Source organism: Schistosoma haematobium, chromosome 4 (genome assembly GCF_000699445.3).
Source record: "Schistosoma haematobium chromosome 4, whole genome shotgun sequence".
NCBI lineage: Eukaryota > Metazoa > Platyhelminthes > Trematoda > Strigeidida > Schistosomatidae > Schistosoma > Schistosoma haematobium.
In genome coordinates, this window is record NC_067199.1 from 25,321,475 (window position 1) to 25,332,105 (window position 10,631).

A 10,631-nucleotide genomic window follows, 5' to 3' on the forward strand; every position below is an offset into this window, starting at 1 on the left:
CTACAGGTTAATTTACGTAGACTATCAGGGAAAGTGTAAGTTATTCCATCATTTATGTATTTAATCATTTTACCCCAATAAACACATTACCATATGGTGATTATATATATATATAGTAATTTTTCAGTTCCGTAGTTTTCCAAGGCATTTTAAACCATATTTTCTTTGCATTTTGAGGTTCTGTATAAACCAAATAACAGTATTCTACATTATTAAAGTAACGATTATTTACATGAATAAATGTTTAGAATTGTTGGTCTTTATGATACAAATGAATTTTCTACCAGTCTCTATGGATACTTTTTATAACAAATACAAAATTGCACGATTGTGTGAAAATACGATGGATAGCCTGAAGGATGAACCTAATATACGTGAATACAGAGTTCAACAGAAGAATGAACCTAAGAAATGATCCCACAGGGAATGTATGTATGGGGGTATTTTCGCATGCATATAAGCACATACATACAATGAAGTATCTCACACGGCTTGAATTATCATAAATGATGAGGTTGCTTAACAATTACTCACGAAAATCAAATTACTGATGCAAAGCATTTAATGGAGAGAAAATGAAAGACAGGACAAGTCACTACTACTACTACTACTACTACTACTACTACTACTACTACTACTACTACTACTACTACTTATTTAAAACTTATTAGATGATAGAATATTGATCTTTTTAGGTTATTCACCAGCCAGTAAAATTGACACATATTAGCCGTTCATAGAATGATAGGTAACGGAAATAAGAGATTTCCTTCATCAATGGATTAAAATATATTTGTTTGTCAAAAAATAATTTATCACACTAAAAAGATTTGATAGAATGGTGAAATTACTTACTTACACCTGTTACTCCTCGTGAAGGAGCATAGGCCGCTCACCAGCATTCTCCATCCAACCCTGTCCCAAGCAATCCTTTCCAGCACTTTCCAGTTGTAATTCATCCTTTTCATATCTGCTTCTATTATCCGACGCAATGTGTTCTTTGGCCTTCCTCTTTTCCGCTTCCCTTCAGGATTCCAAGTTAGGGCTTGCTTCGTGATGCAGTTTGACGATTTGCGTAATGTATACCCTATCCATTTCCATCGTCTTTTCCTAATTTCTTCTTCAGCTGGAAGTTGGTTTGTTCTCTCCCACAGAAGGCTGTTGCTGATGGTATCCGGCCAATGGATGTTGAGTATCTTGCGAAGACAGCTATTTATAAATACTTGTACGTTCCTGATGGTGGTTGTAGTAGTTCTCCAAGTTTCGGCTCCGTACAGTAGAACTGCTTTGACGTTCGTATTGAAGATTCTCACTTTGATATTGGTTGAAAGTTGTTTTGAGTTCCATATGTTCTTCAATTGTAGGAATGCGACCATTGCTTTGCCGATCCTCGCCTTTACGTCTGCATCGGATCCTCCTTGTTCATCGATGATGCTTCCCAGGTATGTGAAGGATTCTACATCTCCCAGAGTTTCACCATCAAGAGTGATTGGATTGCTGTTCTTCGTTTTGAATTTGAGGGCCTTGGTTTTCCCCTTGTGTATGTTGAGGCCTACTGATGCAGAGACTGCTGCTACACTGTCTGTCTTTATCTGCATTTGTTCGTGTGTATTGGATAGGAGTTCTAGGTCATCTGCGAAGTCCATATCGTCTAATTGATTTTTAGCTGTCCATTGTATGCCGTGTTTTCCTTCAGATGTCGAGGTCCTCATAATCCAGTCAACCACCAGGATAAAAAGGAAGGTAGAGAGTTGATAGCCTTGTCTGACTCCGATCCTTACTTGGAATGCATCTGTCAGCTGTCCTCCATGCACTACTTTTCACTGTAGTCCGTCGTATGAGTTCCGGATAATGTTGACAATCTTCTCAGGAACTCCTTAGTGTCGAAGAAGTTTCCATAACGTCCTCCTATCCACACTGTCAAATGCATTTTCGCAATCAATGAAGTTGATGTATAGTGACGAGTTCCACTCAACTGATTGTTCGACGATGATCCGTAGTGTCGCAATTTGGTCTGTGCACGACTGATCCCTACGGAATCCAGCTTGTTGATCTCGAAGTTGGGCGTCTACCGCGTCTTTCATCCGGTTCAGCAAAACTCTGTTAAAGACTTTCCCTGGTATTGACAGTAGTGTAATGCCTCTGTAGTTTTCACATTTGTTCAGATCTCCTTTCTTTGGAATCTTGACGAGGTGTCCTTCTTTCCAGTCCATCGGCACTTGTTCCTCCTCCCAAATCTTTTTGAATAGAAGGTGAAGCATGTTTGTAGTTACTTTGATGTCTGATTTCAGTGCTTCAGCTGGTATGTTGTCGGGTCCTGCTGCTTTCCCGCTCTTGATTTGTCTGACGGCCATTCTGATTTCTTCCTTCGTTGATGGGTTGACGTCTATGGGAAGATCCATGTGTGCTGCTTCGATGTCCGGCGGATTCATTGGAGCTGGTCTATTCAGGAGTTCCTCGAAGTATTCTACCCATTTGTTCCGCTGTTCTTGAATTTTAGTGATTGGCCTGCTCTCTTTGTCTTTGACCGGCCTCTCTGGTTTACTGTATTTCCCTGATAGTTTCTCCGTTGTATTGTAAAGCTGTTTCATATTTCTTTCGCTTGGACCTTTTTCTGCCGTCGTTGTTATTTCTCCCACGTATTTCTTCTTGTCGGCTCTGATGCTCTTCTTCACTCGCTTGTTTGCTTCTATGTACTCAGCTTATGTCTTGGCTTTCTCTTTTGTTAATTGCTGTCTTCCTTTTCTTCCTTTCTTTGATCCTGTCCAGTGTTTCTATAGAGATTCATTCCTTATGATGATGCTTCCTGAGGCCCAGGACCTCCTGACACGTTGAAATTAATGCTTCTTTGATACCTTTCCAGTTGTCCTCCATAGTAGTTTCTTCTTCCTTCAGTAGATCCTGTAACGCGTGGAATCTGTTGTTGAGAGCTATCTTGAATTCGTTAATTTTGTTAGTATCTCGAAGGAAGGTTGTATTAAACCTTTGTAGTGCTGTTTGTCCACTTGTCCAGTTTTTCTTTAGCTTCAGTTTTAAATTGGCCACAACTAGATGGTGATTTGAAGCTATATCAGCTCCTCTCCTGCTTCTCACATCTTCCATTGTCCTTCGGAATTTTTTATTGATGCAAATATGATCTATTTTGTTCTCTGTAGTGTGATTCGGTGAGATCCATGTGGCTTTGTGTATACGCTTGTGTGGAAATATTGTGCCTCCTATGACCAATTTGTTGAATGCACACAAATTTGCAAACCTTTCTCCATTTTCGTTTCTCTCTCCCAGTCCATGTCGTCCCATGATATCTTCATATCCGGTGTTGTCCGTTCCGACTTTGGCATTTAGATCTCTCATCAGAATGGTGAGGTCCTTTCTTGGGCACTTCTCTATGATTGATTGCAGCCGCTCGTAGAACTGATCTTTAATGTCGTCGTTGTTATATTTGGTGTGTGCTTCAGGCGTCATAGCTCTTCTAAATGAAGACCTTCTAACTCCTAGGGCAGAGTTTAAATGGTTTGAATTATTTTCTCCGGTTAGCGTATTTTTTAGCGAGTTAGTTTTCGACCGGATGGGGTCGCTAACCCCATGCCCAACCCTCCCTCTTAACCCGGGCTTGGGACCGGCAGTAACTCTAGAAGAGTTACAGGCGGAGTTAATGCTCAAGTTGCAGAACTTATGATATGCTAACTGGACTGTTCTCTATATCCTAATCAAATTGCTCTTAGAAGACAGTATCACTAGCTGACCGAAATTGTTAATATCTGTCAGATAACTATGTACAATATATCTAATCAGCATTCTGCGTTTGTGAAATATTCACCTATGTTAGCTCGGTGTCTAAGTCGTTTGACTTACAGTCCCTAGGTTCGAACCTCCCACCGCCACACCTTCGATGTGTGCAACCGAATAGCATCATCAGTCCTCAGACTTGTGGTGTAGCTCATAACCAAGTACCTGGTAAATGAGTTCATTAAAATTCTTTTTCAAACCAATAAACATTCAAGAATGACAAAACAACCAGTTATTATAAACAATGTTATCGTAACAATCTTTCATTACACTCTAAATACTATAATGACAACCCATTTTGGTTTGTAGTAAAAATCAGTATTCAGGAAGCAGCTAGTTGATACTTTAATTCGTTAAATAAAAGGTCAGTACTATTCGAAATAAATAATATGAACTAGTGCTTGTAATTATACTTCAACAACACACATCCGAATTAACACAATCAGATTAGGGATTGTATTCTTGCAATCAGTAATCCAGATAATCAGATATGCATGTAAAATGGATAATGTACAATGAAAGTAAGAAAGATTATGTTAGCATACTAAATTGTCAGATTTATCTGATATTTGGTAAACTCCAAGCATATAGGTGCTTACGTCAAAGATTCATCATCATATTTCTCGTGTGAGGCTAACCATCATTTTTTAATATTCGATAGAATTACACTATCTAGAATTTTACATTCATTTAGTAGATGGATGTTTCATGTTATCGCTGGGAATTTTATCTCAATTAACTGAATCTACTCAAATATGTTTTCTGCCCATAGGTTACTGTGGTGTATCTCGACTTGGCAGATGAAAAAATCAAATAAGATTAGGGCTTAAGGTGAAATCCCCAGTAAAACACTATGCTCTTACGGCTCAGAAATACTTGATACCACATACATTGAACATTGAAAACCAGATGCACCACAGTTTCATGGACACGTATTCTATCTTGAGTTTTTGCGTCTTAGATGAACGATTGGACAATTTTTCTTTAATTCCATTTGTCTAAAATGGAAAATCAGTCAGCACTTCATATAATAGTAAATCTGATGAATTTCCTAGAAGTGGTCTGACTTGGTAATCTAACAATAATCATTATTTGTCTTCCATGAAGAGTTTGAACTTCTCGGCTGATTGATGTCGAAACTAAATATATTTAGAAGGTGAATTTATCAAGACTATAAAATTTGGGATATCTTATCTTATAATTCAATATTTTCCAAATTAACAAAGTGAACTAGACGACATATTGCACGGTTCCGGTGTAATGTTTACTATCCTTTTTTCCCGAACAAAATCTATATATATATATATATGGAAAGGTTTAATGTGTGGTAATTTCCACAAGCTGCATAAATGCCAACCTCAAACCCGAAAATGTCAGTGCTAAATATCTTACACACAAACTGATCCCTTGATCTCTTAAATAATAACATAGATTTTTGTGGTGTATCACAAAATAAAATAAGTTGCCCAGTAATCCACTACTCGAAATCGGAATTTGTGAAGATCGAGCGTAAAATAAATGTAGCAACATTTCATAAACACTATCTAGAATGGTATATTCTATCAAACGAACATATTTCTTTTAACGTATTTAATACCATTTTAAGTGGTGATATTCAATATATATCATGAAAGTGATTCTTACTAAAACTATACGGTTTAATTAATGTTACTCTATCTATATCACAATTGTTGTTTGTAGATTCCTCAATACAAATATTTTATGAGGTGACGATTGTCCAGTTTGAAGTTATTTTTCGTTACTCACATCCAGTATCCATTGGTTCTGCTTTAAATAAATTCTATTTTACCTAGTGACAGTTGATTATTAAAACTAACGACAAGTACTTTACACTGACTGTAAGTCTGGTGAAAAATTTCTATATCAGTTTTAAGTCATTTATGAGAGTTAAAACCATATGGTTATCAAGAACGGTCAATCAGTCAGTCAGGTACAACTTAAAACCTGACACATACGTACACCGGTCCAAGTGTCCTTACCATATTAGCACTGCAAGTTAAAATTATCAAGACATCCTAGAGTAATAGAAGTAGTACATGTTATAACAATAATAGAAAAGATTAGAAGAAAAACGGTACAAGGAAACTCCGGCACTCAGTATCTAAAAGAAAAGGAAGAACGAATGAACCCACTCAAATAGAGAACAATTCTTATTCATGTGACTCAAATTCTCTAAAGACTGGTGAATAAGAACAAGACAGTTGAAACATAAAATTGAAGATTTGTAAAAGTTCATTCATGTATATTATTCGAGTATACTTACCAACAAAGTTAATAATTTTTCAAGTAATGACTTTTATTCATTGAAATGTAGGTTTTTTTGTTGAATTAATACAACATTCTATACAAATTATAACTTATAACTGGCAACAATAGTCTACTATTATAATTTAATCGTACTTCAATAATTATACTGTCATATATACCGGAAGTAGAAAATGACAAGCTCATAAATTTACCATTAAAAAAATTACAATTCTTTTACAGTGAACCACTGAAAATTCCAACGACGGCTTTTTTCTTCTTTTTTTTTAAAAAATCCTCTTATGAGTAAACTTTTTAGTAATGCTTACAGACAATATTAGTTTCATAACTTCACTTTCTCTGCAAAGATTTCATTATACTTTATCTATACGTCAAAGAATTACTGTTTTCAACTTATCAAAACAAGATTCAATCTATTCTTTCACATATATAAATAGTTATATAACTGAAACTGTTACCTTTCTATTTTATACCAGTCAGTAGGGAATAATTAACATATGTAGATAATAAAGATTGTTTACTATAAGTCGCAGTTGAATTGGAAATGATTTTATGTAAATACTTTCAAAATACTACAGAAGAAATCATATTTATGTTTATTCCATCTTTGGTCATGTGCTTAAATAAGAATTTTCTTTAAAAAATGAAACACAATATTAGTTGTTTGAACACTATTTGCTTAAGGTCATCTGCATAAAAATATATCTATAAAGAAATTAGAACATATCTACTGGTCTAATATATAAGTTTTATCTTATTTGTCTCTATGTATTAAATATTATTATATCGTAAATTACAACAAGATATATAAGTGAACAATATTGTTTTCAATCCGATTTTCATTTCGCTTTTCTCTAATATAAAAGCTTTCTTCGATTCAATATTTCTCATATATTCACTTATCACTGTATATTTGAGTAAAGCCTCATGAGGATCTATTAAAAATAATATTATGTGTTAATATATATGTAGTGCTTATCTCTGTATTTGTTCTTAGCATGTAGGCAGTTGTAGTTTAGTCATATTATATTTATGAGATATCTCCTGTTTACTAAGATATAATCCTGTTATGACAATTGAGTCTATTCATGTTAATTAGGTGAAATCCCTCTTAATATCTAAACAAAAACAATCACTTAACTTAATTTAAGCAACAATCCAACATTTTCCCACATCTATCAAGTAATTATTTAATTCTTCCACGAAATCCACCTGAAGAATAGAATATTTACAACATTTTTTATGCTCAACATTTGTTAAATAATGTCAACAGTTGACTTTCAATCACTATTACACATATTTGAACATACCATTTTATTGTAGAATGAATGGTTCTCAAGTGGCCACGTGTATACAACCACTTCTAGGGAAGTCCTACTCAATGTCTTCTCGTGGCGGGAGTGTTGTTTACAAAATTGAAAGGACGAAAAGCAAATGTCCTGCACCTTAACCGGGTTGATAGACACGGAGAGTCCATCTAGGGGAGTTGGAAAACTCTGATTACAAACTAATGGTGTACATGGGCTCCAGGATCCTAAGGAAACAAATAGCGTATGAACCAATTGTTGGTCAACATCTACCATGGGACTGTATCCCCTTACGTTGCTTCACTGCCTTGTGGATTAGACGTTTAGTTCTAAGGCTCGAAGTGTGGCCCCCTAACAAAACCACCTGCTTCAGTTTGATCCCCCGGGTTGTATCACAGTCTTCATATAAATCAATAATAACTGCTACTGGCCTATTTGTTATTGTATGGCGCATATGTACTTGGCCCCCCCTTATACCAATACTTCAAATAAATAAATAAAATAAATTTCAATGGTTAAGATCATGAGTTAGTTGAAGCTAGACCACCATGGAAAACCTGGAAGCACTGGACGGCCGTTTCGTCCTAGGACGAAACGGCCGTCCAGTGTTCCAGGTTTTCCATGGTGGTCTAGCTTCAACTAACTCATGATCTTAACCATTGAAATTACTACAATCTCCACAAAAAAAAACCCCATCTGATATAAATAAAATAAAATTGCAGAAAATTCAGTTATCTTTCTGGTTTTCACGTAAAATATGTAACTTAAAAGTACATTCACTAATCTACACTTATTCACTGAGTTATACATAGAACGATGAAAGTTTTTACAACCAAATTATCCACATCAGAGAACAAAACTCTGTCAAAATAAATGTTATTGCTTAAAATTATAAATATTTCATTTATATTCAAATTTATAATTTCACCTTAAAATTAAAATTGATACTTTCAAATTATATTCAATTGATCAATTAGGAACATTTTCATCTCATTATTTTTAAAATTAATGTAATAATTTATCAAATTCTTCTTTTACATCGAATACAATGTACATTGTTGTTTTATTTTAATGATTAAAAAAAAAAGAAAAAGAAACTAATGAATTTTAGCCGGTAGTTTAAAGTAGATGATTAATTTCAGTTAACATTTAACTAAGGAAATTAAAATCAATATATTGATGAAATCCAATTAATAATAATTATTGAGTTTCATAAATTCGTTTGTTTCCAATGTCAGTGTTTTGTTTAGAATTTGTACTTTTTTTTAAGAAAAAAAAAACAACGAAAAGAATGGATTCATTTGTTATGGACCTTAAAAAGAAACAATAACACGTGCTACTACCCATAATATTAAGTTCATCTAAGAGATTATTAGGTTGGTTCTAACATTCTTTTTTCTAGAATTTCAATTCTTACGTTAGTGAATAATATTAATACATCAGATAGCTGTTAAATACCATAAAGTATCTTCGTTTATATCAATATATACAGACATCTTTGGACACACGTTGAACTGGAAAAATGTTAAAATCCTGGAGAGAGAGAGAGAATGCAAAAAAATAGGTCAAAAAAGTTTAATTCATGATCTCAACCAAAAACTTAACAATCTCCACAACCCCCATACTGATAATTACATGTGCTCACTAGTGACTAGCTTCGTGAGGGAATTCTCGGAGTTCTAGTGAGAAGTCGTGACCAGTGGAGCTAATCCGTGTCGGGTAGAGACAGGTATCTACCTCAGTACAATGGAAGGTGGTCGCGCAATTTCGTGGATTGGTTGATGTTAGACACTAACACCATTGGATGCCAGCTCAGTGGTCTAATGGTTAAGTGCTCAGGCGCGAAGCCAGTAGGTCCTGGGTTCGAATCCCGCGGGGTGCGGGATCGTGGATGCGCACTGCTGAGAAGTCCCACACTAGGACGAAACGGCCGTCCAGTGCTTCCAGGTTTCCAACGGTGGTCTAACGTCAATTAATTCATGATCTCAACCAAAAAAAAAGTTTAAACGCTTGGTTTGTAAGTTAATTAGCAATAAGGAAACACGCCAAAATTGATCTATTACACCAACCAGTCAGAAAAATCATGAGCAACTATTATGTCGAGAATCAGATAGAAGGCGGAAAGACAATCAAAATACTCATACAAATAACAGTATAAAGGTGAGTCATATGTTGAGAAATTTCAACAACTCTACTATTTGAAGTTTATGCTAATGACATTGTCTAGAAGGACAGTAAAAGCTTTATGGTTAAACCATCCAGCTGAAAATACGAAATTCCACCAAAGATAACTTTTTATGTTTGAGTGTCTTGAAGTCAGACTTGACTTACTTCTTTACGTGAATGTAAAAGATTTCTTGTCAGACGGCCATTTTTTCTTTTTACTTTATAGGGTACTTAGGAACAATTAAAGCTGAAGCAATTCAGTTATGAAACAAAAGCATAGATTAGGCGCGTATAATTTGTAAAGCAGTACCCAAGTTTTAACTTAGTATGGTGGAAAAGTTTTATGATAAATATAAAACGGGAACAGAATAAGGTACATTACAATGAATGTACTTTTAAACAATATACGCCACACTGATAAACTGGTTACTTAGAGAAGATCGAATATAAACAAACTACAAAAATATCAAATTTATCCCCTTCCCTCTTATTGATCAATTTTACACGTATTTCACCACGTTATGTTTGGCATAAAAACTGAGATTGAATGTAAACTGTTCACAGTAATTAGATGAAGCATGGAAAGCATATCTACACTTAGAGGATTTTAAATTAGTAGACTAATAAAGAATGATTAAAATTGGTTTTCACTTACAAACTTGATGAAACGCAGGGTATAGTCAATACTATCCTCAATGCTTTAACTAATTAATACATAACAAATTGTACTAATGTGACATTTTTAACCAACTTTCTGACAAAATATCTACATATAATAAGATATTAGTGATTGTTCAACTCTCATATATATCATCACTTAGTATATTAGTCATTAATTGGAATAAACGATAGTGACACTTTGATAGCAGTTAATTGTGGAATCTCATTTGATGGAGCCCCGTATCTGTAACCTGTTTTAGGTCTTTTCACCGTAAATTTCTTCAATTAAAATTATTTCTTAACTATCAGTAATACAAATTTGATTCATTAACTTAATCAATTATCCTTAACTGTCAGGTTGAAAAGTGTTGTTTAAACAGTTTGACTGATAAAAAAATTATAAGATAATGCTCATATAATTAATCC